Source organism: Lactuca sativa, chromosome 8, assembly GCF_002870075.4.
Source record: "Lactuca sativa cultivar Salinas chromosome 8, Lsat_Salinas_v11, whole genome shotgun sequence".
Taxonomy (NCBI): Eukaryota; Viridiplantae; Streptophyta; class Magnoliopsida; order Asterales; family Asteraceae; genus Lactuca; species Lactuca sativa.
In genome coordinates this window covers 286,539,027-286,562,241 of record NC_056630.2, presented here as the reverse complement: position 1 = coordinate 286,562,241, position 23,215 = coordinate 286,539,027, and positions in this window count along the sequence as shown.

The following is a 23,215-nucleotide window of genomic DNA, read 5'->3' as shown; positions in this document are numbered from 1 at the left end:
CCATGTTTGTAAGATGTTCCATTGACTTGAAATGACACAACATACAATTTCCAATGGTAAATGTTGTTCAGTGGTTAGATGTTGAAATACTTGTAGGATTGGTCGAGGTATATCAGAAGGGGGAGGGAAACACAAAAATTTTTGAATTTATTGGATCGGTTGGATGACTTTTGGTTTGATCTTGGTGGTGGCAGATGTATCTAGGGAGGTCTCAACGATGTTGATTTCTCTGTTACAAGCATTAGGATTTTTTTGCCAAAACATTCCAAAAGGGGTGGGGACATGATGTTTTTTAAATGGGTTAAATGTGTCTCATTAAAAGCCAGTTGTTTTGCGTAGAGATTAGTTCAGAATTGGATCTGGTCTTTTTGAACCTTCAGATACATGGTAATGCTTTGTCTTCCTTTCTTTGTCCTTTTTGTCAAGAAGTTAAGCAGTGTGTTAATAATACTTTCTTCTCTTGCTCTTATTTTGCCTTGCTTCTTTGGGCTGCCAAACTCATATGAAGATTTGATGGAACTTCTCAAATCGACTACTAGAAGTAAAAAAGATGAAGAAGATGATGTTGACTTTAGTTTACACCACTCGCATGATTTGGAAGGCAATGAATCATTTGATTTTCATAAATGAAATGGGCAATCATGTTTATGGATGATGATATTAGCTTAATTAATTTTTATTGGATTAAAAATAGGTCTAATTGTAATTTTATTACTCATCCCCTATTTTAGACTGTTTTTTTTTTGTAATCAGTCTCGTGTTTCTCGCTTATGCCTTTTTGTTTCCTCCCGTTTTAATGATATCTTGCCTGCCATTCCAAAAAACATATTGCGTTGAATATTGGTGATTGGTCTAAAACATTGGTGTCGTTTTTTGTAACATCCAAGAATTTCATAGTGATTTTTTTTCATTATTGAAACCAATCCAAAACCATAAGTGTTTACAAATCATAGTTTCCAAAAGTTATAAACATGAATTAGAGTATCCCAAAATCATAATCTCATAGAATCCAGGATGACATGCACGATCAAGCCTTCGCCTTGTCCAGATCATCTGATGCACATGAAACATAAAATTGAAATGGTAAGCACGAAGCTTAGTGAGTTCCCCCAAATTACCACCACACAAACAGATAACATATAAAATCATGCATGATGGGTTCAACCAGTCAGTGAACTGGAATACCCTCGGATCCATAACCTCCTAGTTGGATTACCCCTGGCCCACAACCTTTCGGTTGGAATGTCCCTGCCCTCAACCTTTAGTTGGATTACCCAATACATAACTGATCCACAACCTCCTGGTTGGATTACCCCTGGCCCACAACTTTTCGGTTGGAATTTCCCTGCCCACAACCTTTTGATTGGCTTGCCCAATACATAATGGATCCATAACATCCTGGTTGGATTACCCCTAGCCCACAAACTTTCGGTTGGAATGCTCCTATCTGTTGACTGACAACACAACGTAGTATAGTCTCAACCGACCATACCATGTCCACATATACATAACAAATAACATATATATCCAGTAGCAGATAATCATATAACCAGTCAACAGACAAACAGGCAGATCTACAAATCATTACTGTATAGAAACATCCTATATACCAGGATACAAATATAATATATCAATACAACATAAGAACATCCTATATACCAGGTGTAACATCCATTTTGTGAGCTATTATTTCTTGGAATTTTGGGTTAAGTGTTGACTTCTTTTAGACGAAAGGGGCTTTGTATATTCGGCATAATGTAGGTACGCGTGAGGTACTCACCTGACTTGAACACAGGGGAATCATCTTCGTACGTTGGGCGTACCCTATAAAATAGTAAACCTGAATTTTTAGGGTTTAACCCCTATATAATCCCCATTATGAGGCTTGGGGCTGCCCCTTCATCATCTTCTTTCCCTCATCAGCCCTCCCATGAAACCTTAGCTGCCATTTGAGTGTTTTGAGCTTAGAAGTAACCTTTGTTGGCGTTTTTCGTGATCTTGAAGAAGGGAGGACCTCTTGGAAGTTTCTCTTGTGGTGCTAAAGCTTGTGCATCTAGAACTTAGCCACCTTGTTCATTCTTCAGAAGGTATCAAGTTCTTACCTTGATGATTCATCTCTTAGTTCTACATAGGTAGGGTTTTTGGTTCATTTTGGTCCCTTAAGGTGGTTCTTGAGAGTATAAGCTCCTCTAGAAGGGTTATGATGATAGATCTAAGTGTTTTTGATGTCCCATGTGCATAAAAATGGTGTCTTGATGGTTTAAGCTCAACCATGCAAGGGTTGAAGGTTGTTTCATGAAGCTAGTATGTTAAAGTCCAAGATTTGAGCTTCTTAAGCCATACAAAAGCTTAAAGTCTTCTAATTTATGGTTTAAGACCTTGTTATGATGTTAATTAGAGGTTTGGACCACTACAAGAAAAAGACCCTTTTTCGACGCGCAAACAACGACACTCATTGATTTATGTTACGCAAAAGAGAGTGACATTAAAAAAGTGTCATCTCTTCAAAAAATTTAAGGATTTAGGTCACGCATTATTGCGTGCCCTTAAATGAGTATCATAAGAAAAAAAAATTAAAAACATGGAGGGCACTGTATCTTAAATGTGCGTCCTCTATAAGTGTCACTTTATAATTTTAATGAACGCACATTTAATAGATAGGGGGAAAATGAAATCCCCAAAATTTTGAAAACCTGCCTTGTTTTTTTCTACCTTCTTTCTATCTTTCATCTTCTTAATCGATTCTCCCCTTTCCCTCCTCTCCGATCCGCTTCTTCGCTACTCGTGACCTTACTTGTTAATTGTCTCATCGGATCTCTACTCTAGTGGAACTCTGAAGATCAAGAAATTTCAAGCCCTAGTCTCCCTTTGAGACAGAGAAAAAAATAGAAAGAAACATGAAGAATGCACCTATTATTGTTACGACTTATGATGCTTCTCAAACCTTCTCAAAGCTTTTGATAAGAAAACCGACTCAGATGCTTCTTAAAGCTTCTGATAAGCACCCCGCCGACTTCGCATATCAGAACATCGTATAATCTTCTGTTTATCTGCCTGTGTTTCTTCCAAAAGGTGTATTTTTCATTCTATAAACCTCACTCCATGTCTCGATTTGTATGATTTATAGCCCTAATTTCAATTCCTAGATTTTGCAGAAGCTCGCACGCCTTTTTCAGTTATCCTTCTACCTCGGTGTTGTTTCTTTTATCAGTCCTTCCGATTGGTCTTCTTCTTCATCACCATCTACTGAAAGACTCACTGATTTTGGCGATTATGGATTCGAATTCAGTTCCATCCAATTCTCCACCAAGTTTCTCATTTGTTCTCCATAAATCCCCCTTTACCACCATTACGTCTGCAGCCACACGACAACCACTCATCGCCATTCGTAAGTCCATCACCACCTTCTGAAGCAGGTTGAAATAGGAACCGGCAATGCGAATGATGAAGTTAGAGTGATTCCCGATGTTCAGGTGAGATTATTTCCTTTTACCTATATAAATCTCGATTGTGCTCCTTTTCTCCTCTATCATCCCAACATCGCCATATCAATATTGAAGTGAAATCTTCTACAATTTCTTTTAGGGCTTTCTCTGTCCTGTATCTCTCTTAATCCTCTAGAACAGAGCTATCAAAATTTGGCATCTCCAAGTTTCACTCATTAATTTCATACAAAACTTGGAAGCTTTTGAAGATTTAGTGGAGTTTCTTGTTAATCCTTCACCCTCCATAGATAGCCAATGTTGTAATTTTAGTCGTATTTCTGCCTGCCTCTTCTTAAAATCTTGATAAAGTGGAGAAAAGAATTATTAGGGTCTTAGATGAATCTTTACAAGGCACCCTGATATTTTCTATCTTTCATTGAACTATAAGACCATTTATGTGGCTCTTAAGGGCAAGTAAAAATTTTCTCCTCTTAATCTTATCAACATGTATCCAATGACCAATAATCAATGTGTATGAATGTGTTTAGGTTATTAGGGCTCTTGATAGATTTTTCCAGATCGTTCAGATCATGCATGTTCTTTTAATTCTTTAAGGACATCTTTTATCTTGGCCACCAAGCTTTTCAAATCCTGGTGTTGGACACATAAACACCTCCTCTTCCTAATTGCCCTTGAGAATAAGTAATTGGTGCAAAAAGGCCACCAAAGTTAACTAACTGCAAGGGACAATAGAACAGAAATAAGGTTAGATCTTTGTATTGGACCAAATGTTTATTGGTAAACCCTTTAGGCTTTAGGCTTAGCCACATGTGAGTTTCACTTTGTATCTTTCTAGACTACCATTGGTCTTTACATTTCATTTATCCATTTGCATCCATGTCCCATTCTTCCTTAGAGCACTCACATTGATCCATTATTGCTACTTCTCATTTTGGATCCTCTGGTGCTTCTGAAATTTTCTTGGAGATTTTTTATGTAATTGTTTAATGACTTTGAGAGAGACATAAATGTATGGTTAATGCAAGAGCAAGTTCCTTTTCTGATTGCAATGGGAATATCAAGATAAAAGTTTTAGTAAATTCAAGAGGAATAAGGAAATGAACATTATAAGGATGCCTGAAGTGGTGTTACCAGGTTCATTGGATTGCCTTGGTGCCAATGGAATAATTAGCTCTACACTTTTGGTTGCCCCTCATTAGTCAAGTTGTACGACCTTTTGAGGCAAATGTGAAAAAAAAAATAGTATGAGCACTGGGAACTGCAATTTTAAGACTGTCAGGTGGAGTAATATAGTCAAGTAACTGAGTTATTAACAAGATGCTGGGAATTTTAAGTAGCCAAGTAACCACTTTTTCTAGAAAAAATATTTTGGATCTTTTATCACTATACGAGTCAGATGTAACAACCATGAAGGTTAATATGGTCTTGAGTCTTGACCAATAAAAATACACATTCCATGTTATGATTCAGGGAGGGAACAACCTTATTAGATAAGCAAAAGTAGGATGCCCTAGTCTATCATTTATTTGTTTCTTAAATATTAATACTTAATATGAATAGAACCAATTGCATGTCCCAAATGAATTAGCTTATTCAAAAAAGGCATGTTCTGTCGAAGGTTTATCTTGTGTCAGGTATTTGTTTTCTTCATCGTAAATGTCCTTGTAGTCTTTATAATTAGAATCAAGTTTTGGTACATGAAGAAATGAATAGATAAAGGGATAAAAGTATTTGATAAATTTTTTAAACTTGTACCTACCGCAATTGTCTCATTGATAAGGGATGAATCAAGGTCAAGGGAATCAGACATGATGTAAGAAATGTGAGTAGAAAGAAGTTGATGAAGATTTTACATATAAACAAGAGAATTAAACTAGGAATTAGGAAAGTTAGCTGAAAATCAAATATTCTTCTTATCATTTTCTATAATGTGAAAGGTTGCTTGGTAATTAAGTATTCAAATCAAAATATTTGGCAGGGCTATTAAAGATGAAATTAGAACATATTCTATAAACCATGAAAATTAAGTTAATAAATAGTTTAGTTTGAGGAGGCTTCAGTATTATCTTGATTTGTAGCCCTTAAACAATCAAGCACATCCACATGGTTGGTGTGAAACTGAAGACATTGATTGATCTGTTAGTTTCATTTTGGTAGGAAGTAGCTACAACTACTCTATTAGCCTACCTAAGATACAATCTTGATAGATGAACTGAATACATACATTAATACTTGTTCAGGTGAATGCTCTGTTATCTTATTTAGAGATCGATAATCATGGAAGGTTGGTTAGGGAGCACATGTCTGGTAGATACGTAGAGCTGGATTAGTATTTGGGGGAGTCGCAAGTCATGGGGGCCAGGCCCCGTGCAGATGGCTTGGCTGATGAATTTTCCCAACAACACGTTGAGGACCCGAATGCTTGGGCTTTATCCTTTGAGCGACAACATGGTACTGGGGGTTGGGCTTTTGAATTTCAACATGTAAGTGAGCTCTTTCACATCAATAATTAAAATAATAGTTGCATGTTGGCTTGCTATTATTATGTTATTGATTTCAGGAGAAACGCAGATGACATCAGTGGACCGAATGGCAGGTGCAAACATTCCATATATGCCTGATATGGAGCAGACCCGGATGCTAGCACACACTTTAGCTCATAACACCAATCCAAAGTTTCAGGTTACTTTACTTACTTTGAATTAAAATGTCTTTTTTTATAATCAGGATATCATTTATTTGGTTTGGTTTGGCAAATAATATGCAGAACTCCAAGTTACTTCAATTTGTTTCAAAGATGAGTTGTGTGGAATTGAATATTGAGGATAACCAGGTCAGACCTGCAAGTGGGGACTTGGAAAATGAATATCAACAACAATATAATGCAGGCCCTTCCTCTACCTCTTGGGCAGATCAGTATGCACGTGAAGAGGCAAGTAAAACTTTTATCCTCTTAATCTTATCAACAGGTATCCAATAATCAATGTGTATGAATATGTTGGACAACAATATTTCATTTTCAACTAGTGCTTATGTGCTAGGGCAGCCTTCCAGGTCTGGTGGTAGGTTTTATGCTGATTAATTGTCACTCTGGATAAAAAGGAAAGTAAATATGATTTTTATAAGGTTTTGACTGATAATTCTTCTAGTTCTAAAGTAACTAACTTATTCTAACATACATTTTATAAATTTTGCATGAAAATGATGAAATATATTATATAAATCAGATTTGCATGATTTTTCTTGTAAGATTATTCACTCATATTACTGTCAAAGAATGTTGTAATGAGGATGCACAATGTTCATTTATTGTTGACAAAATATTAGAACTCACTTCTTCATTTGTCAAAGGCACTTTTGGAGAGATTCTCTTATTGCGTGTGATATTTGAAAATGAATTGAATTGTGGTCTGGTGGTTTTCTCTACAGATTGAGTATGATATTTTGGAATATGTTGTGATCGAGTGGCTTGTACAAGGGGGTCGTGAAAAGCTAAAAGATGACGGCCTAAACTTATCAGTCTGGATTCAGTCTTTCACATCATTTTGGGGTCATTTGAAATTTAGATAACTGTTTTCAGATTTTACTTATGTGTCAAAAAATTCCAAAAACTTGACAAGGAATGTCTGAGTATTGCTAGTATTAACTAACAGATAATGAACATAACCTTGTTTAATCTATATCGAAAATTTTGTAAAATCATCACACGAATACATATCCCAAAATTGTGAATAATTTTGGATCTCAGATTCAAATATTTGTGAATACGCCTAGTTATTAGTAGTCATATTCTAGAAAAATATAATTAAATGAAAAAGATTGTTCAACCTTGCAGATGGAGACTGAGGGACATGAAGTTGTGGAGACTCCGTTTCTTGAGATTCTTGTTGTTGGAGGAAAGGTTTGTAAATTAAAAAGTTGATCACTTTTTTTGCATGTAGTTTGTGATTGTTTTAATATAAGTCAAGACAGTTTTGATCTATGAATGTAATATAAGTCAACATACTCTGATGATTTTTAATTTTTTTTGTTCTTTTATATATTTATAGATGAGTATCAACATGTCAAGAAGTCACTTTAGATGAAGAAGCAGACGAGTCACCCATTTTGCACTCACACAGGTACCTCCATTGTTCCTGGATATACACCAAGATCATTTTGCACTCACACAGGTACAATTTTACCCTTACTTTCCATTCAAATAAAACTTTTTTGTAACAATATTCATCAATTTTAATAAGGGAAAATTGGTAAAAGGTTGGTCTCTGTGTGTTATCCAGTTCTAAAAAAATGTAGATTGTTATTTCTTATAACTAGTTCTAAAAAAATGGTTATCTTAATTTACTTTTTTTTTTCTTTTTGATGAATTTTATTTCATAAATACATAGAATGGGCTGGATCTCTTGATGGATTGTCGCCATGTGTGCCATTATACAAAGTAATTGAGGGAAATGAACCTTGTTTCTTCACAACATATTTCTCATGGGATCCTTCTAAACCATCAGTACTGTTGCTGATTGGCTTAAAATAGTGGAAAACAATTTTCTTTTTGTGGGTATGTGATACTGGAAGACTTAATTTCAAATTATGCAATGGATTCTATTTTTTGCAATGGAATTGTATTTTTTGCAATGGAAAACAATTTTTTTTTTGTATGAAATAGAATTGTATGACATTAAATTTTATGCAATGGATTGTATTTTTTGTATATGATATTTTATTTCTATTATGAGACATTAAATGCAAATTTAATTTAAAAATTAATAAATATATAAATATATATTCTTTAAACATTTAAAATTATGATACGCAAAAATGCGTGTCATCTTCATTTATGACATGACCTTTCTTGACAGGGGCTTTCTTGATACGCATTGTGTGTCATTAACACGCGCGTCGTAAGGTTATGACATGCGAATGTGTGTCGTCTTCCTTAATGACAGGGCCTTCCTTGATATGCATTGCGTGTTGTAAAGGTGCGTCGTAATTGCGCATCGTAAATGAGCGTCGTAAATGTGCGTCGTCTCTCTTTATGATAGGGCCTTTCTTGACGCGTATTTGCGCATCGTCTGAGCCTTTTACGATGCGCAATGAGCGTCGTAAAAGGCTGTTTTTCTAGTAGTGGACGTTGTAAGTTTAATAGGTTAAGTCATTTGGAGAGGGTTTGGCTGTTTGAACAATACGCCAGACATACCCCTGTGTATGTTGCATGTACTAGGCCAACACCTCGATTCTGGATCAACCACATACGCCAAGCGTATGAGCGAGGTACATCATGTCTACCACTGTCTGCAGGCTTTTGGAGTTTTGGGTCTTGGGTTTAATTGGCTCTTGCTTTGTTTAGTTTGGGCCTTATACCTTTTTATAGTATTGGATCATTTGCGGGCCTTAGGCCATCCTGGAGATATCGGGCCTATGTTGGGCCTTAAGGTTCTTTAGTTTGGGCTTGGACCATTATTAGTCCTTATGATTATACACTTAACCTTGGATAGTAAATAAGGTTGGTATTGATTATTTTCAGCGCGAGGAACCGATGGGCATTAGACTCGGGGGTGGGATTTGATCGAGGTGAGTTTCCTCCACTGTTCTCGTGGGTCGAAGGAACCAAGGCCGACCTACTTGTTTATGTTAGTATAATGATAGTTGTCTTCATGACAATTCCATGCTATATATGTTTATGCCTATTGTCTTCATGACTTTAGTGATATGATTGTATGTTTAGCTGTAGGGGTGAAATATACCCAGTACTGGTTGAAAGATACCGAAGGGGGTGAAATAGACCCAATACCAGTTGAAAGATACTGAATAGGGTGAAATTGATCCAGTTATGTTTTGACTGATATGCATGTATGGTATGTAGTATTTTAGGGGAGCTTACTAAGCTTTATGCTTACGGTTTTCAGTTTGTGTTTCAGGGACTTCCTGCTTGAAAGGGAAGGGCCCGATTTGATCGTACTGCATCCGTCTGTGTTTTTTTCCTCATTATGTGCTTTTCGAATTTGTACTCTGATATTATTTTTATTATGATACACATTTGGTTGTTTTGTCGTGGCTGCTGAATGTTTGAAATGAAAATTTTTATCTGAAAGGTTTTGGGTTGTTACAAGTTGGTATCAGAGCCTTGGATAGGTGTGGAAGGTAGTATTAGGCCCATACTACTGAAAGAACAGGATCTATACCCAAGAAAATGAAGACCATGGTGAATTCAAGAGACTTTGAGAGTGTGAACCTCTTCGTGCATGTACTGATTGTTTATGTGTTATGTTTTAGCCTGGTGACGATATCCGGTGGGGCAGGAGGTTAAGGATCTGGATCTGGTTTGGTCTCAGGCACTAAACCAACTGATGAGGGACTACGTGAGTTCATTGCGTCTGAAGTTGCTAGAGGAATCCTTGATGTGACCCTAGTGATGTTTGTTTGGTCAATAAAGGAGGGTATCATCAATTTGATGGAGGATCGCCTTCGGATCTTTAGGACCGATTTGGCCGCTAGTCATCATGGAGCCCACACTCTCTCCTTCAAGGATTTCAGGGGAAATGGTGCGCCTGAATTCTTTGGGGTGAAGGACCCCATTGTAGCTAGACAATGGATAGTGTATATTGAGTGTGCCTAGATGACTAGCTTCTTCCCCGAGGGGTTTGATGTGAGGTTCGCTAGAGGCTGTCTGAGGGAGTGAGCTCGGGTTGGAGGGAGGAGGTTGACTATACATTGGGAGCCCCAACCATTATGGCCATGACCTGGTCAGATTTAGTGATCCGGTTCCAAGCGGAGTTTGCACCGGCTATTATGGTGCAACAGTTATCAAGAGAAGGCTTTATTGGTACCCCAGTACGCGGTAGATGAGGAAATGAGGATAACCCGGTACCATGACATGCTAAGATCTGATATCAGGGAGTTTGTTAGTTTTTCCACCTGTCCGACTCTGGATGAAATGATATCCAGGGCTCGGGAATGAGAGATTGATTAGGAGCATATATGGGAGAGGAAGGCAAAGCATGGGCGGATGGCAGGGGTTTCAGCGAAGAAGCCCAAGGGCTTCGATTCTAGATCGAAGAGACAATAGGGCCAGAGCCTTTATGGTAAGTGTAGTAGGTCACATGATATAGTCTATAGATCGGGTGGTTCGGGTTGCTACAAGTGCAACAAGACAGGGCACTTTGGTAGGGATTGTACTGCCACTCCCACTACCTAGGGATCTGATCTGATTTGCTTCCAGTGCAATCAGAGGGACCATAAGAAGGACAATTGTCTGAGTTTATAGTAGTGGGACCAGTAGCATACCTGCCCCGACGACCTTGAGGATCACTGATGGCTGCCAAGGTAAGGCGGAGGCGACAATAGTTCGGAGCAGGGCATTTCAGCTGACAGCCGAGGAGGATCATGCAACACCTGATATGGTGACAGGTATGTATATTATCCTAATCTCTTATATATGTTATTTATCAAGCTTATATGTTTGTATTGATGTTTAAGGTTGTTCCTTATGAACGGTATTCCTCCATTGGTCTTATTCGATTCAGGGGCTACCCGATCTTTTGTATCTCTTGCGCTTAGCAAGAGGTTTGGGGATGTTCCGGAGAGTTGGGTTATCCACTAGAGGTTGAGATTGCTGATGATCTTCCAGTGCGAGTGTCGAAGGTTCACCAGGGATGCATTTTGGATTTATTTAAAGACCAGTATCCGATTGACTTGATTCTGATTCCCGTGTGTAAGTTCAAGGTCATTGTGGGTATGGATTGGTTGAGGTCCTATAGGGCGATGATTGATTATGGTTTTCCACTGGTGCTTGTTCGGACCCCGAGTGGGGGAGATTTAGTGATCCACGGTGAGGGTGCTCAGCATGGACCGACTTTCTATTTGGAAGCAAGGTCCAACCGTTATCTTCAGCAGGGATGTTCTGGGTTTGTGGCATATGTGGTGGATACCCGGGAGAAGGGTGAGGTGACCGTGGGTGACGTACCTGTTGTTCGGGAGTACCTAGATGTATTTCCAGAGTGCCTTTGTGACAACCCGAAACTTCTGTCTTGTACCTTAGTCAAATTCTATCAATGTTAAACTCGTTTCAGCTATCTTTAGCATTGTTTTGAGCCTGTTTGGATGATCTAAAGCCTTGTACAACCAAAGTTTGAATTAGGGATGGGTTGGTTTAAGATTTAGGGTTGCAAATAGGCCAAACACTCCATCAAAAGAAGTGTATGGCAGTACACCCGAGTGTATGGCTGCACACATGAGTGTGTGGCCGCACACCCGAGTGTATGGCTGCACACATGAGTGTGTGGCCGCACACCCGAGTGTATGGCTGCACACATGAGTGTGTGGCCGAACACCCGAGTGTATGGCCGCACACCCATCCCCCAGCCGCACACTCATCCCTACTTATATAGGGTGACCCCTTCACTCATTCCTTTCATTTGGCTACACACTACTTTCTCTCTCTACTTTCTCTCTCTAAAAGCTTCATCCAAGAACGGTCTCAAGGCCTCAAAAACATGAGTTTTCCATCACCTAGCTTATCATACGTGAAGGACCCATTGATCTAAGCCCTTAACCATCAAAGTTCATAATGTTCTTCGTCACATGAAGGTGTACGGCCGCACACCTTCATAAGGTGGCCGTATACACCTTAAAAGCTCTCCAAATCGAAGATTTTGGCCTTCATTCACTAGTAGGACCTGGTATTAGCACTAGAACATCAAAAAAATCGACATTTCGGGCACAAATGAGGAGTGTACGGCCACACACTCCTGTGTACGGCCGCACACACCCCCTGTACGGCTGCACACTCCTGTGTGCAACCGCACACACAGCCTGGCCGCACACCCTGACCGCACACACACCCTAATGACCATACACCTCCTTTGTATGATCACATAAGGTCCCGACAAGCATTTCCAAGTCTTAAGGGTGGTTTCCCGTCATGTTTTGTCATGGAATACCTAAATCTAATACATATATGTGCTATCATATGTTACTAGGATCCACTTGAGTGTGAAACCTCAATTGACACTCAATACTCGTAACCGATCATCCATTCGAATCATCTGTCAAACAATGAGTTCATACCCCTACATTTTCTGTGTTTGTAATGTTTTCAGGGGGGAATACAAACCAAACTCAAAGTCTTTTATTAAGATTTAAACTTATTAATGCAGTCCAACGATTTCCTCGTTTAATAAGATATTTGGATATTTTATCTCTTTTTGTAGTATGTTGAGCATAAAGGAAACTTCTATTTTGGAAATCTAACTTCATAGCTTTCAGAAAGCTTTTTACAAAGCATTTTCCATATCAACTCTAATAAACTATAATGGGTATAGTTTAGGATAACCCTGTAGGCAGTCTCTACATAATCAGATTTCATAAATTAATATATATAAACTATGGCAGATTTAGTTTATGTTATATGTTTTCTCAGAAGTGTAAAGTTCATTTATCCAAGGATAATTACTACTTTATACTGATTTCTCGCTAGTAAACTAGATTATACAGAATTGTGAGGCGCTACTTCAATACTGTACCCTTAGGTGTATAGTGATAAATCCTTTTAGTATAACTAGAATCTCCTGGAGGGAGAGCGTGAGATTTGTGAATAGATCTATTCGGGACTGACAATCTCACACCTATACTGCTAGCTACAGATAGGCGGGCACGCCTCGGGTGAAAAAATGTCATTTAGCTTAACGCCTGAAGAACGTTATAAAGGTCTCTCGGTCGTATTAAGTATGGTTATACGGCTCGCAAATAAGTATAAAGTAATTTTTTTACGGACTCTACTCTTCATTTGTTTTATTTTGAGTAATAAAACTACTTTTATATATACAGATAGTATTCTAGGATTTCTAAACTAGCCTCTCTACCTCTAGGACGGATAACATGTTGTCTAAAACTGACGGCTTATCTTCTACTAATAGATACTCTTTCAACTCTACATTTCATAAGAAAATATAGGATTTTCTTGAGGAATATTTTTCAAAAGAATCAAAGAACATTTTTCCTCTAAAACTAAATGCTTATGAACTCACTAGCTTTATGCTGATATTTTTCAAACTGCTTGTATTCTTAGGGAATTAGTAGACAGGTACTTCCACAAATTCGGTGAAGCCGAGGCAATAAGATTCATGTTTTTTTATATTATACAGACTTTTGATGTATCTAAAACAAGTTTCAAACTGATGTGAACACTTTTCATATTTGTATTCAATGTTTGGTTGTGTTTACTATGCTTGTTATACAAATGTTGTGATACTACGCATGACGTCCTCCACCTTGGAACGTTTCCGCCATCACGGTTTCGGGGTGTGATAGATTGGTCTCAGAACCCTTGTTTATAGCGAACTAAGTATACCGAACCTTACATGGTATACAACTATAAATATTAAGGGGCCTAAGTGCTGTAAACTAAAAGTATACTTTAAAAAATACAAGTATTTTTATAAAAGTATATAAGCATACCCGAGTAACAGAATCCGTGTCGTAAGTAGGAAAAAACAAAAGTATTTGGATATTGGACACTGAGGTTAAACCTGGGCAGTTATGTAATCATGTCTAGGGTGAATATAGCCTGATCAACTATATTCAGTCGAGACATGACCAACTAGTGCTTGGGAGTGAGTCTAAGTGTTGCTACATCTTCTTCCTTGAGCAATAACTTACTTGCATTAGTAAACTTTCTGTGCTTATCGCTCTAAGTGTTGCTACCTTTTCTTCCTTAAGCAATAACTTACTTGCATTAGTGAACTTTCTGTGCTTATCGCTAGGTAGAACATTATTAATATCAGGATGAGATATATAGTACAAGATGCCTCCCCAACCAAGACCCATCAGAAGGAACGACGACACTCCGCCACCACCACCACCTCCTCAGTTCGACCCTGTCATGTTTCAGGCAACAGTTACAGCCGCTATGACTGCAGCAACGGCACAAGTGAATGCTAGTGGGGCTGGTGGTGGAACCGACCCTCAGAGACAAGATGGAAGTCAGGGACATCAAAAAGAGTGTTCCTACAAAGACTTCATGACTGCAAAACCCAAATCCTTCGATGGAAATGGAGGTGTCATCGCTTTGACTCGATAGTTCGAGAAGATCGAATCCATCTTCGAAATTTGCGTCTGTTCTGAAGCAAACAAGGTGAAGTTTGCCTTCTGCACCTTCACCGACAGAGCTTTGACCTGGTGGAATGGTCTAGTCACCCTGCCAGTGGCTAATGTCATGGGTTGGGAAAGACTGAAGGAACTCATGCTTGCAGAATACTACCCGAGGGGCGAAGTGCAAATTTTGGAGCACGAACTCTTGAACTTGAAGATGAAGGGTTTCAACGTCGCTGCCTACACTGCGAGATTCTGTTATCTGGCTCTCCTCTATCCGGGAATGGTCGCCCCAGAAAGCAAGAAAATTGAGAGGTACATTTGGGGATTGACGCAACAAACTAAGGGGAACGTCTTGGCTGCTAGACCGGCTACATTTGAAAGCGCCAATGATCTGGCACAGACCCTGATCGATCATGGAATCGATCTGGATTAGTCAGCATCAGTCGTTGAACCGCAAAAGGAGAGCGGTGAGAAGAAGAAGAAATTCTGGAACAAACGCAAGGGTCAGTCTTCGTAGGATCCCTCCAAGAAACAACAAACAGTGACAGTTCATGCTGTTACTACTCCTGCTGTTGCTCCAACTACTGTTCCAACCACCCAAACTTCTACCGGTGGTTATTCGGGGAAACTACCTCTATGCAACAAGTGTACCTTTCATCATCACGGACCTTGCCAAGATTTTAATTGAAACAACTGTGGGAGGAAGGGAAACATGATGCGATACCGCAGAGCACTAGTCCAACCAACCAACCAGGCTATGGGAGCAGGTGTGGGTCAAGCTTGTTATCGATGTGGAGAGGTTGGGCACTTCAGGAGAAACTGCCCCAAAGCGACAACAGGTGGCAATGCAGGAAGGGTGCTGGCAATGGGCCAGGAGGAAGCGGTCCACGTTCTATTGGGTTTTGAGCATTCTAACACTCTTAAGTGTTCATGCAACCATAAATACCTTGGATCTATGTTTTCTCTGTTATACATGCAAATATGAACATCCAAGGTATTCATCCTAACTAGCATAATAACATTGATTCAAATGAGTATATCAAGTTAGAATTACATACCTCATAGATGTAGAAAGTCTTCATGAAGCTTCAGTGCCTAGTGCCCTAAGTGTGACACCTCAAATGGTTCACACAGCACAAAATACAAATGGAATGACTTGAGAGAACTTCACACTTCATGAAAATCGGCTAGCCCTTTCACTCACTCTAGTTGGCCGATTTTGGTGAATAATATGATGCTTATATAGTGTGTTACAATTGGGGTTACACCATGTAAACCCTAATTGTCATGACCTTTTCATTTCTGTGACCCATGGGTTAGGTAACCTCCATGGAGTATCCATGGAGCATCCTATGGGTTTAACCAAATTTAATTGTCCATGGAGCTTTAGCCCACTATATAAGTTATGGATGATTTGCACAATCAACCCATATATTTAATTAGTCTTCTTTTGATCACATAATTAATTCTAAATTAATTCTTGATCAATGCTAATTAAATATTATTATTCTTATTATTAATATACTAGAATTTATAATATATTAATAACCATAAGTGTCTTATTTCTCTCATTTAGTCTATCCAAGTGCATGATGCCATGCAACCCAAATGGACCATGTTGGGTCGGGTCAAGTACTACCAATTATAGTTATGGACTTAGAAATTAATCCAACAGTCTCCCACTTGGATTAGTTTAAAACTATTATTGCGTATGACTTCAAGAACCGACTGGCAATCGTAGCTCTTAAAAGCTTCTGTCGAACTCTGACCTTGTAGATGAAATCTGACCTTTGTCAATGACTTGTCCATTAGATAAGGAATCATATATTCCTCCATTCTAGATATCATATGGACTGAGACATGGATTATAATCACTCTCTCTATCCATTTGTTGTTTCCCGATTTCTGATTTATGACGACTGACTAATTGAACAAATCAAATCAGTCCTGGCCCGACCGAGCACTTCCATTTGTCATCATCAAATCATCGAGGGGCCCACAGATATCGCTTTTATCTCGAAGGTAAAAGGAATGGATAAACTTCGATTCATATGGCTTGTTCTAATACTTGTTGAATCATACACAAAGGCACATTTTATAACATCGAGTTACCAATGCGTTTTCGTGCAATCAATGTATAACCAACTCATAGTAACAACCCATATCTCTAGGTTTGAAGAATATAAGATATTATCATCTCATGATAACTCGTGATAAAATCCATGAAGTGATTCCAATGAGCGCGGGTTGAATCCAATACTCAGAACTTATGAGCACTCATGAGTGTTGTAGCCCTTTGTCCAACATCTTAGACCTCTACAACCCAACCCCATGACAGTCTTAATTCATATCTACTTCCAACATATGACTGATTGTGGATGGTTTAAATAACTTAGTCATCCAGAACAATGACCTAGTTATTCTGGAAGTTAAAACATGAAAAATGAAACACAATAATAATTGAATCCAATATGCTATCAAAACCTATGAACATAAATAAAACACCTTTTATTTATCACCATATGATTACACATTATTCATTGTATACTGTTTCAGCTATCAACTTTATTCTTGAATTTAAAACAATAGTTGTCCCATGCTCCAAGCATGTACACTATGTTTTCTAAACACTAGTCATGCCATACACCAAGTATGCATACTATGTTTGTCTATGATCTTTACTTTGTGAAATAGATCAATTGAACATAACTCCAATGACCCTCTTTTCACAGTCCCAATTCCTTACTGCGAATGCAAGAATTCCAAATTCATGCCATTTACTGAAATCTGTTAGATTCTAAAGTTATATGCATTGATCCTCTTGTAATGATTATGCACAAAGTCAAAAAGACTTGACAACAACCATTACAGAGCATTCCAAAGGAGATCAGCTCCTTCGAAACATCCTTCTTGCATTAAGTTTTCTAATCTTACACAGATTGAATAATTTCTAACTTTGAAACATTTCCAAATTCCCTTTTGACTATAACTTCTGAACAAGAGTTGCCTCCTTATAGATTATGTCAATATGGTCCATCCAGAATTATCACTATACTTCCAACTGTCCTTGAGCAACCAATCTTTGGTAAACCTTAGATTATCCTCGACAAGTGTTTAATCCTTTTAGTCATATCCAATTCTAGACCTTTTCCCTTCTTAATTCCCCACGCATTTGGAAAATTCTAGAAAGGATGAATATAGCACGTGTAATCGATCCTATATCTGAAGCATATGGGACACGATGCATGATGTCTCACATAAAGACTAAACCAGTCTTTTGCTATAACATTTCCATTTCTATTTGCCAATTTTTCATAATTCAGATTATCAAAAGGGATGCCGTAATCATAATCGAATTTTAGAACGCAAATAATGGACCCATATACAGAATTTCCTTATGTTGAGCCATTCCACCATGAAATTCATATATATATATATATATATATATATATATATATATATATATATATATATATATATATATATATATATATATATATATATATATCCCTGACTAAATGATTAAAACCTCACGATCTAAACTTTTAGATTTGAGATGAAGTATAATTTCCTCTCCCTTAATTATAGCAAAACAACTCTTTCCCAATTGAAACTTTTGTTTTCTATAATTAACATTGCTAACTTGAAACCTTATCATAATTATCATGCTCCCGCTAACATGATGATTATTAGCATAACACTTATGCTCCCACTAGCTTTGACATGTACTCAGAAACCAGGTGGACTTCTAGAAATCAATACTTTATTGACTTTCTTACCAAAGTTCAGATTTATGATACTAGATTGCTTTGATAAAACTTTATCAATATCATACACCTTATCTTAGATAGCTCACAGGTGTGTCTAAACAAGTTTAAGAACTATGAAAAGGGATGTCGTAATCATAGTCTCAATCGTTTAGACCTTTGCTACTTCTCACAAGTCCATGTTAGTGTGTCGGCTAACCACACAGCTCCATTAACGACTTTGAGAATGCAAATATCACAATTGCTATCTACTTCAAATCTACTTGGTGGAAGTGTTTCCTCACCATCATTTTCATGAATCGGAGAGAAACCTTTTGACCCTTAGATTTAATGGTGTATGTGTTCTTATCCATGTGAATTGTCAAAATCATATTCACAAGACAAGGATAATGACAAATCCAAACTCATATGTACTGAACTCAATCTTAATTTCTTGCTACCTGGCAGCTCAAGGGCCTGTCATTGCTTCCAAGTTGTTGTGCAACCAATTGAGAACTCTAAGAACTCATATGCAAAGCCAACTTTAACTGGAATGGGCACAGAATATGTCAACACAATAGGTTATAAACCTCAAGTCGTTTGCTAGTGAAGAACTTCAGGTTTTATTCTTGATTAGTTCTTGAGACTTTCAAGACCTTTAAGACTCCCACTGTCCTCTTGACATATAAGACTTTCTTTTCAGATATTCCAGAGATAGTGTGGATTCTACTCAAGACAAAAAAACTCACACAATTGGCCTTAGTTGGTCTTTGTTTTATCCAAAATATCACAACTTACCAATTTCAAATGTACAAGAGTAGAAAACTTTTACTCTTACATTTGACAAGTGTTTTAAACCTTCTTTGAGGCATGTCACTCAAGTTACAATCTTGGAGTATGACTCTAAGACTTGTATTGGAACGAAGTATGACTCATTTTCTTGATTTAACCACTTCAACAATTCATATTCCTCTTCTTAGTCATAAGAATGCACTAAGATTTCCTTAGAGAACTAATTGTGCTATGGTTTCTTAATCATTAAGATGATCACAAAAACTGATACTAAAGTACTCTCCCATCTTTTCAGATTTGAGAAACTTTTATCTTTCTGCCTAATTTGACTCTTCTTATTCGCTCTGCCATACATCGAAACTTTTCCAATGTTTCAGAATTATACTTAAACTTGTAAGTATAACCATATTTACTGAACTTAAGTAAATCATGACAAATAGTTTTATCAATCTTTTGTGGTGGACTTAATCAGTGCACAAGACTATGTACTCGATCCCTTAGTCCTTTACTTGACTCACACATCCATGTGAACAAGTAATTAGTCTTAATTTTCCAATACTTGAAAGTTCCCATTCATCATGCTATACAACTTGCATGATTCCAAGTTCCGGTCCAATTGAAACTTGGGTGATGAGAATCTTTCCTTATATGGTAAATTTAGACATTACCACAAATGAAAGAATCAAATTCATATTTCCACTCTTGCTCTTAATGGAATCTTTATAAGCAACAAAAAATTTCACAAATGTCATTGTAAGGATATTTTAAAATAAATCAAATCAAAAGTTTTCCTTTTATTTTAAAACTTTGCGGAAAAACTATCCTTACAGTGCAAAAGAGCATGAAAACTTTGTTGTTATCTATTCCTAAGCAATGTATCATAACTCCTAAGAAGTAGCTCAAGTATCCAATCTTCAAACTATGCGATAGAAATCCATCTATCCGATCAGATTCAACATATTCTTTTTTTAAGTTTCTTCACTTTTCTTTGATTCTTAAAACATCACCATGTGACCCAGTCATATCATGTATCAAGAATCTCAGAGTAGAAACTTAGCAGAGTTAGATAGTGGACTTTATCTGAAGTAGAGTCAAACTTATTGACTTTAACACCCTTAGGTAAATTGGCAGCTTCGCAACCAATGCCCCTTCCTTTGGCAATTTAACATATGGACACTTTGGTAATGGAACATAGGACTATCACATACTTAGCCTTCCTCTTTACCATTTGGTCAACCGGGTTGACTATGGCCGATCCCTTTCCATTGGGAAGCGAGAGCTTTACTGGATATCCAATGTCATTATTTTCAATGTCCACAAGTTTTAGGAAGTTGATCTTAGCAAATAGATAAGATCATTAAGGGTCTTGTCATAGTCTGTTTCATAGGACTCCCAAAGTAACTCACTATGTGACTTAGAAAGTAGTTGAGCCACCAACTTTCTCAAGACTTTGACACCCAACTCTCTCGGATTTTCAATATGTGACTACATCTCCAAGATGTGATCACCCATAGACCTTTGCTTGCCAATAGGGCTTGAGCGACCTTAAACTTTTCAATAAATTGTTGGTCAGGGAGAATCATTGGACGAGGTGAAAGAAGTATGATTTCCATGGGACATCATCTTCATTTAGGAAAGCTTGTTTCAAGAGATTTGGGAAGATCATAAATGTCTAAACCAGACATCTTTTGGGAGATATTCAAGATAGTTGATTTAAAGTCCTTAATATGACACCCAATATGAAATATTAAGGCTAGGACCCAACAAACTATTTTATAACTTAGAAGAGGGATGCCGTAATCCAAGCTATAAAATATTTGAAGGTAGATGAATGATGATTCACAAATTTCCACCAAGATAAACGAAATGTATTATTAGGTTTTAATTGGATTTGAAACTCCTAGATATTTTGAGATTCATTGAACTTTTCAATGGCATGTTTCAATCTCGAGTGTGCCCTTCAGGTTTTGTGACTGGGATGCCGAGGATCACAAAACAAGGTGTGAAGTAACCATGCGAATTACTTGGTACCCTTAAGTGTTTACCCTTTAATCGATGTGTCGGTTAACCACACACGTTCCATCGATACTATGATAAACATTAAGTTACCATTTGCCTACCTTGTTAAATACGAGTTAGTGTGCCGGTTAACTACACACGCTCCACTAACCGACTTAAACAAAGTGCAAAGTGTAATTTCATGGATTAGCACCTTATTCACATTTTCCTAAGTAACTAAGATTGGGTATTAATAAAAGGTGTAGTTACTTAGTATTTATCATTAATACTTTTAATGAATGGAAAATTCTAGTCCTTGTCCTACCCGTTCAGCTAACGACCCTCCACCGGTCAAGGAAGTGGTGGGTGAGAGTGGACACCCATTAAACTGCCATTTTATAGACAGTAACATTATACCCCCCTTATAGACCGGCTTCGTGAATGAGGCCTACTAACGGTAAGACTGACTTGCTCTTATACATATATAAATATTATTAACTTATAATATTATAAAGTATAAGGGTTGAATTTTAACTTTTAAAATTCTAAGGGCTAACTTGGAATTAAAGTATTCATAAGTGAAAAATTTTCAAATTCCAAAACTTGAGGGCAAGTTTTGAAACTATTCAAAACTAATTAATTCAATAACTTATGTGTTTAAAGTAGTTTTAATCCAAAAACTCTTTCAGTTCCATAACTTGAGGACAAGTTATGGAAGACTTTAAACTAATAAAAGAATTAACATATCTTTATTTTATAACTTATGGAATTAATTAAGGTTACACATTTTATTACTTAATGAAGTGACTCTTGAACTTCCATAACTTGAGGACAAGTTATGGAGTCATAAAACCATTCAATGAGACAAGACTCTTCATTTTTGTAACCTTTGCCAACTTTTATGAGTTTTATGAAACTTAAATGTGACTTTTCATATAACTTGAGGACAAGTTACAAAAACACATTTTAGAATCAACTCTTAGATTAAAATGGATTGAAAACACATATTCAATTAACTTTTCTATTAATCTAAGCAACTCATAAGAACAACATAATTCAAATCAAACTTTTTCATGTAATTAGCCTAATCACTAAACTAATTCAAAACATGAATCTATTGACAATTATCTTTGAAATTGGATTAGCATGAACATTACCACATCAAAAAACAAGTTTATAAGTCCAAAAACATCTTAGGGTAATGTTCCTAGTTCAATTCCAGCCAAAAAACTTGAAAATATGTTGTCTGGGGCTCCGACTCGTCGAGTGCATGAACCTACTCGATGAGTAGGATGATTTTACTCATGGACTCGGCGAGTTCATCAGTGGACTCGGCGAGTCCAGTGCCCAGAAAGCCAGAAAATCGAGTTTTTCAGCATTTTCAGCAATTTGCATCAAGTATAATTCAAAACAAGCCTAGGCTCTGATACCACTGTTGGGTTTTGAGCATTCTAACACTCCTAAGTGTTCATGCAACCCTAAATACCTTGGATCTATGTTTTCTCTATTATACATGCAAATATGAACATCCAAGGTATTCATCCTAACTAGCATAATAACATTGATTCAAATGAGTATATCAAGTTAGAATTACATACCTCTTAGATGTAGAAAGTCTTCATGAAGCTTGAGTGCCTAGTTCCCCAAGTGTGACACCTCAAATGGTTCACACAACACCAAATACAAATGGAATGACTTGAGAGAACTTCACACTTCATGAAAATCGGCTAGCGCTTTCACTCACTCTAGTTGGCCGATTTTGGTGAATAATATGATGCTTATATAATGTGTTACAATTAGGGTTACACCATGTAAACCCTAATTGTCATGACCTTTTCATTTCCATGACCCATGGGTTATGTAACCTCCACGGAGCATCCTATGGGTTTAACCCAACTTGATTATCCATGGAGCTTTGGCCCAGTATATAAGTTATGGATGATTTGCACAATCAACCCATATATTTAATTAGTCTTCTTTTGATCACATAATTAATTCTAATTAATTCTTGATCAATGCTAATTAAATATTATTATTCTTATTATTAATATACTAGAACTTATAATATATTAATAACCATAAGTGTCTTATTTCTCTCATTTAGTCTATACAAGTGCATGATGCCATGCAACCCAAATGGACCAT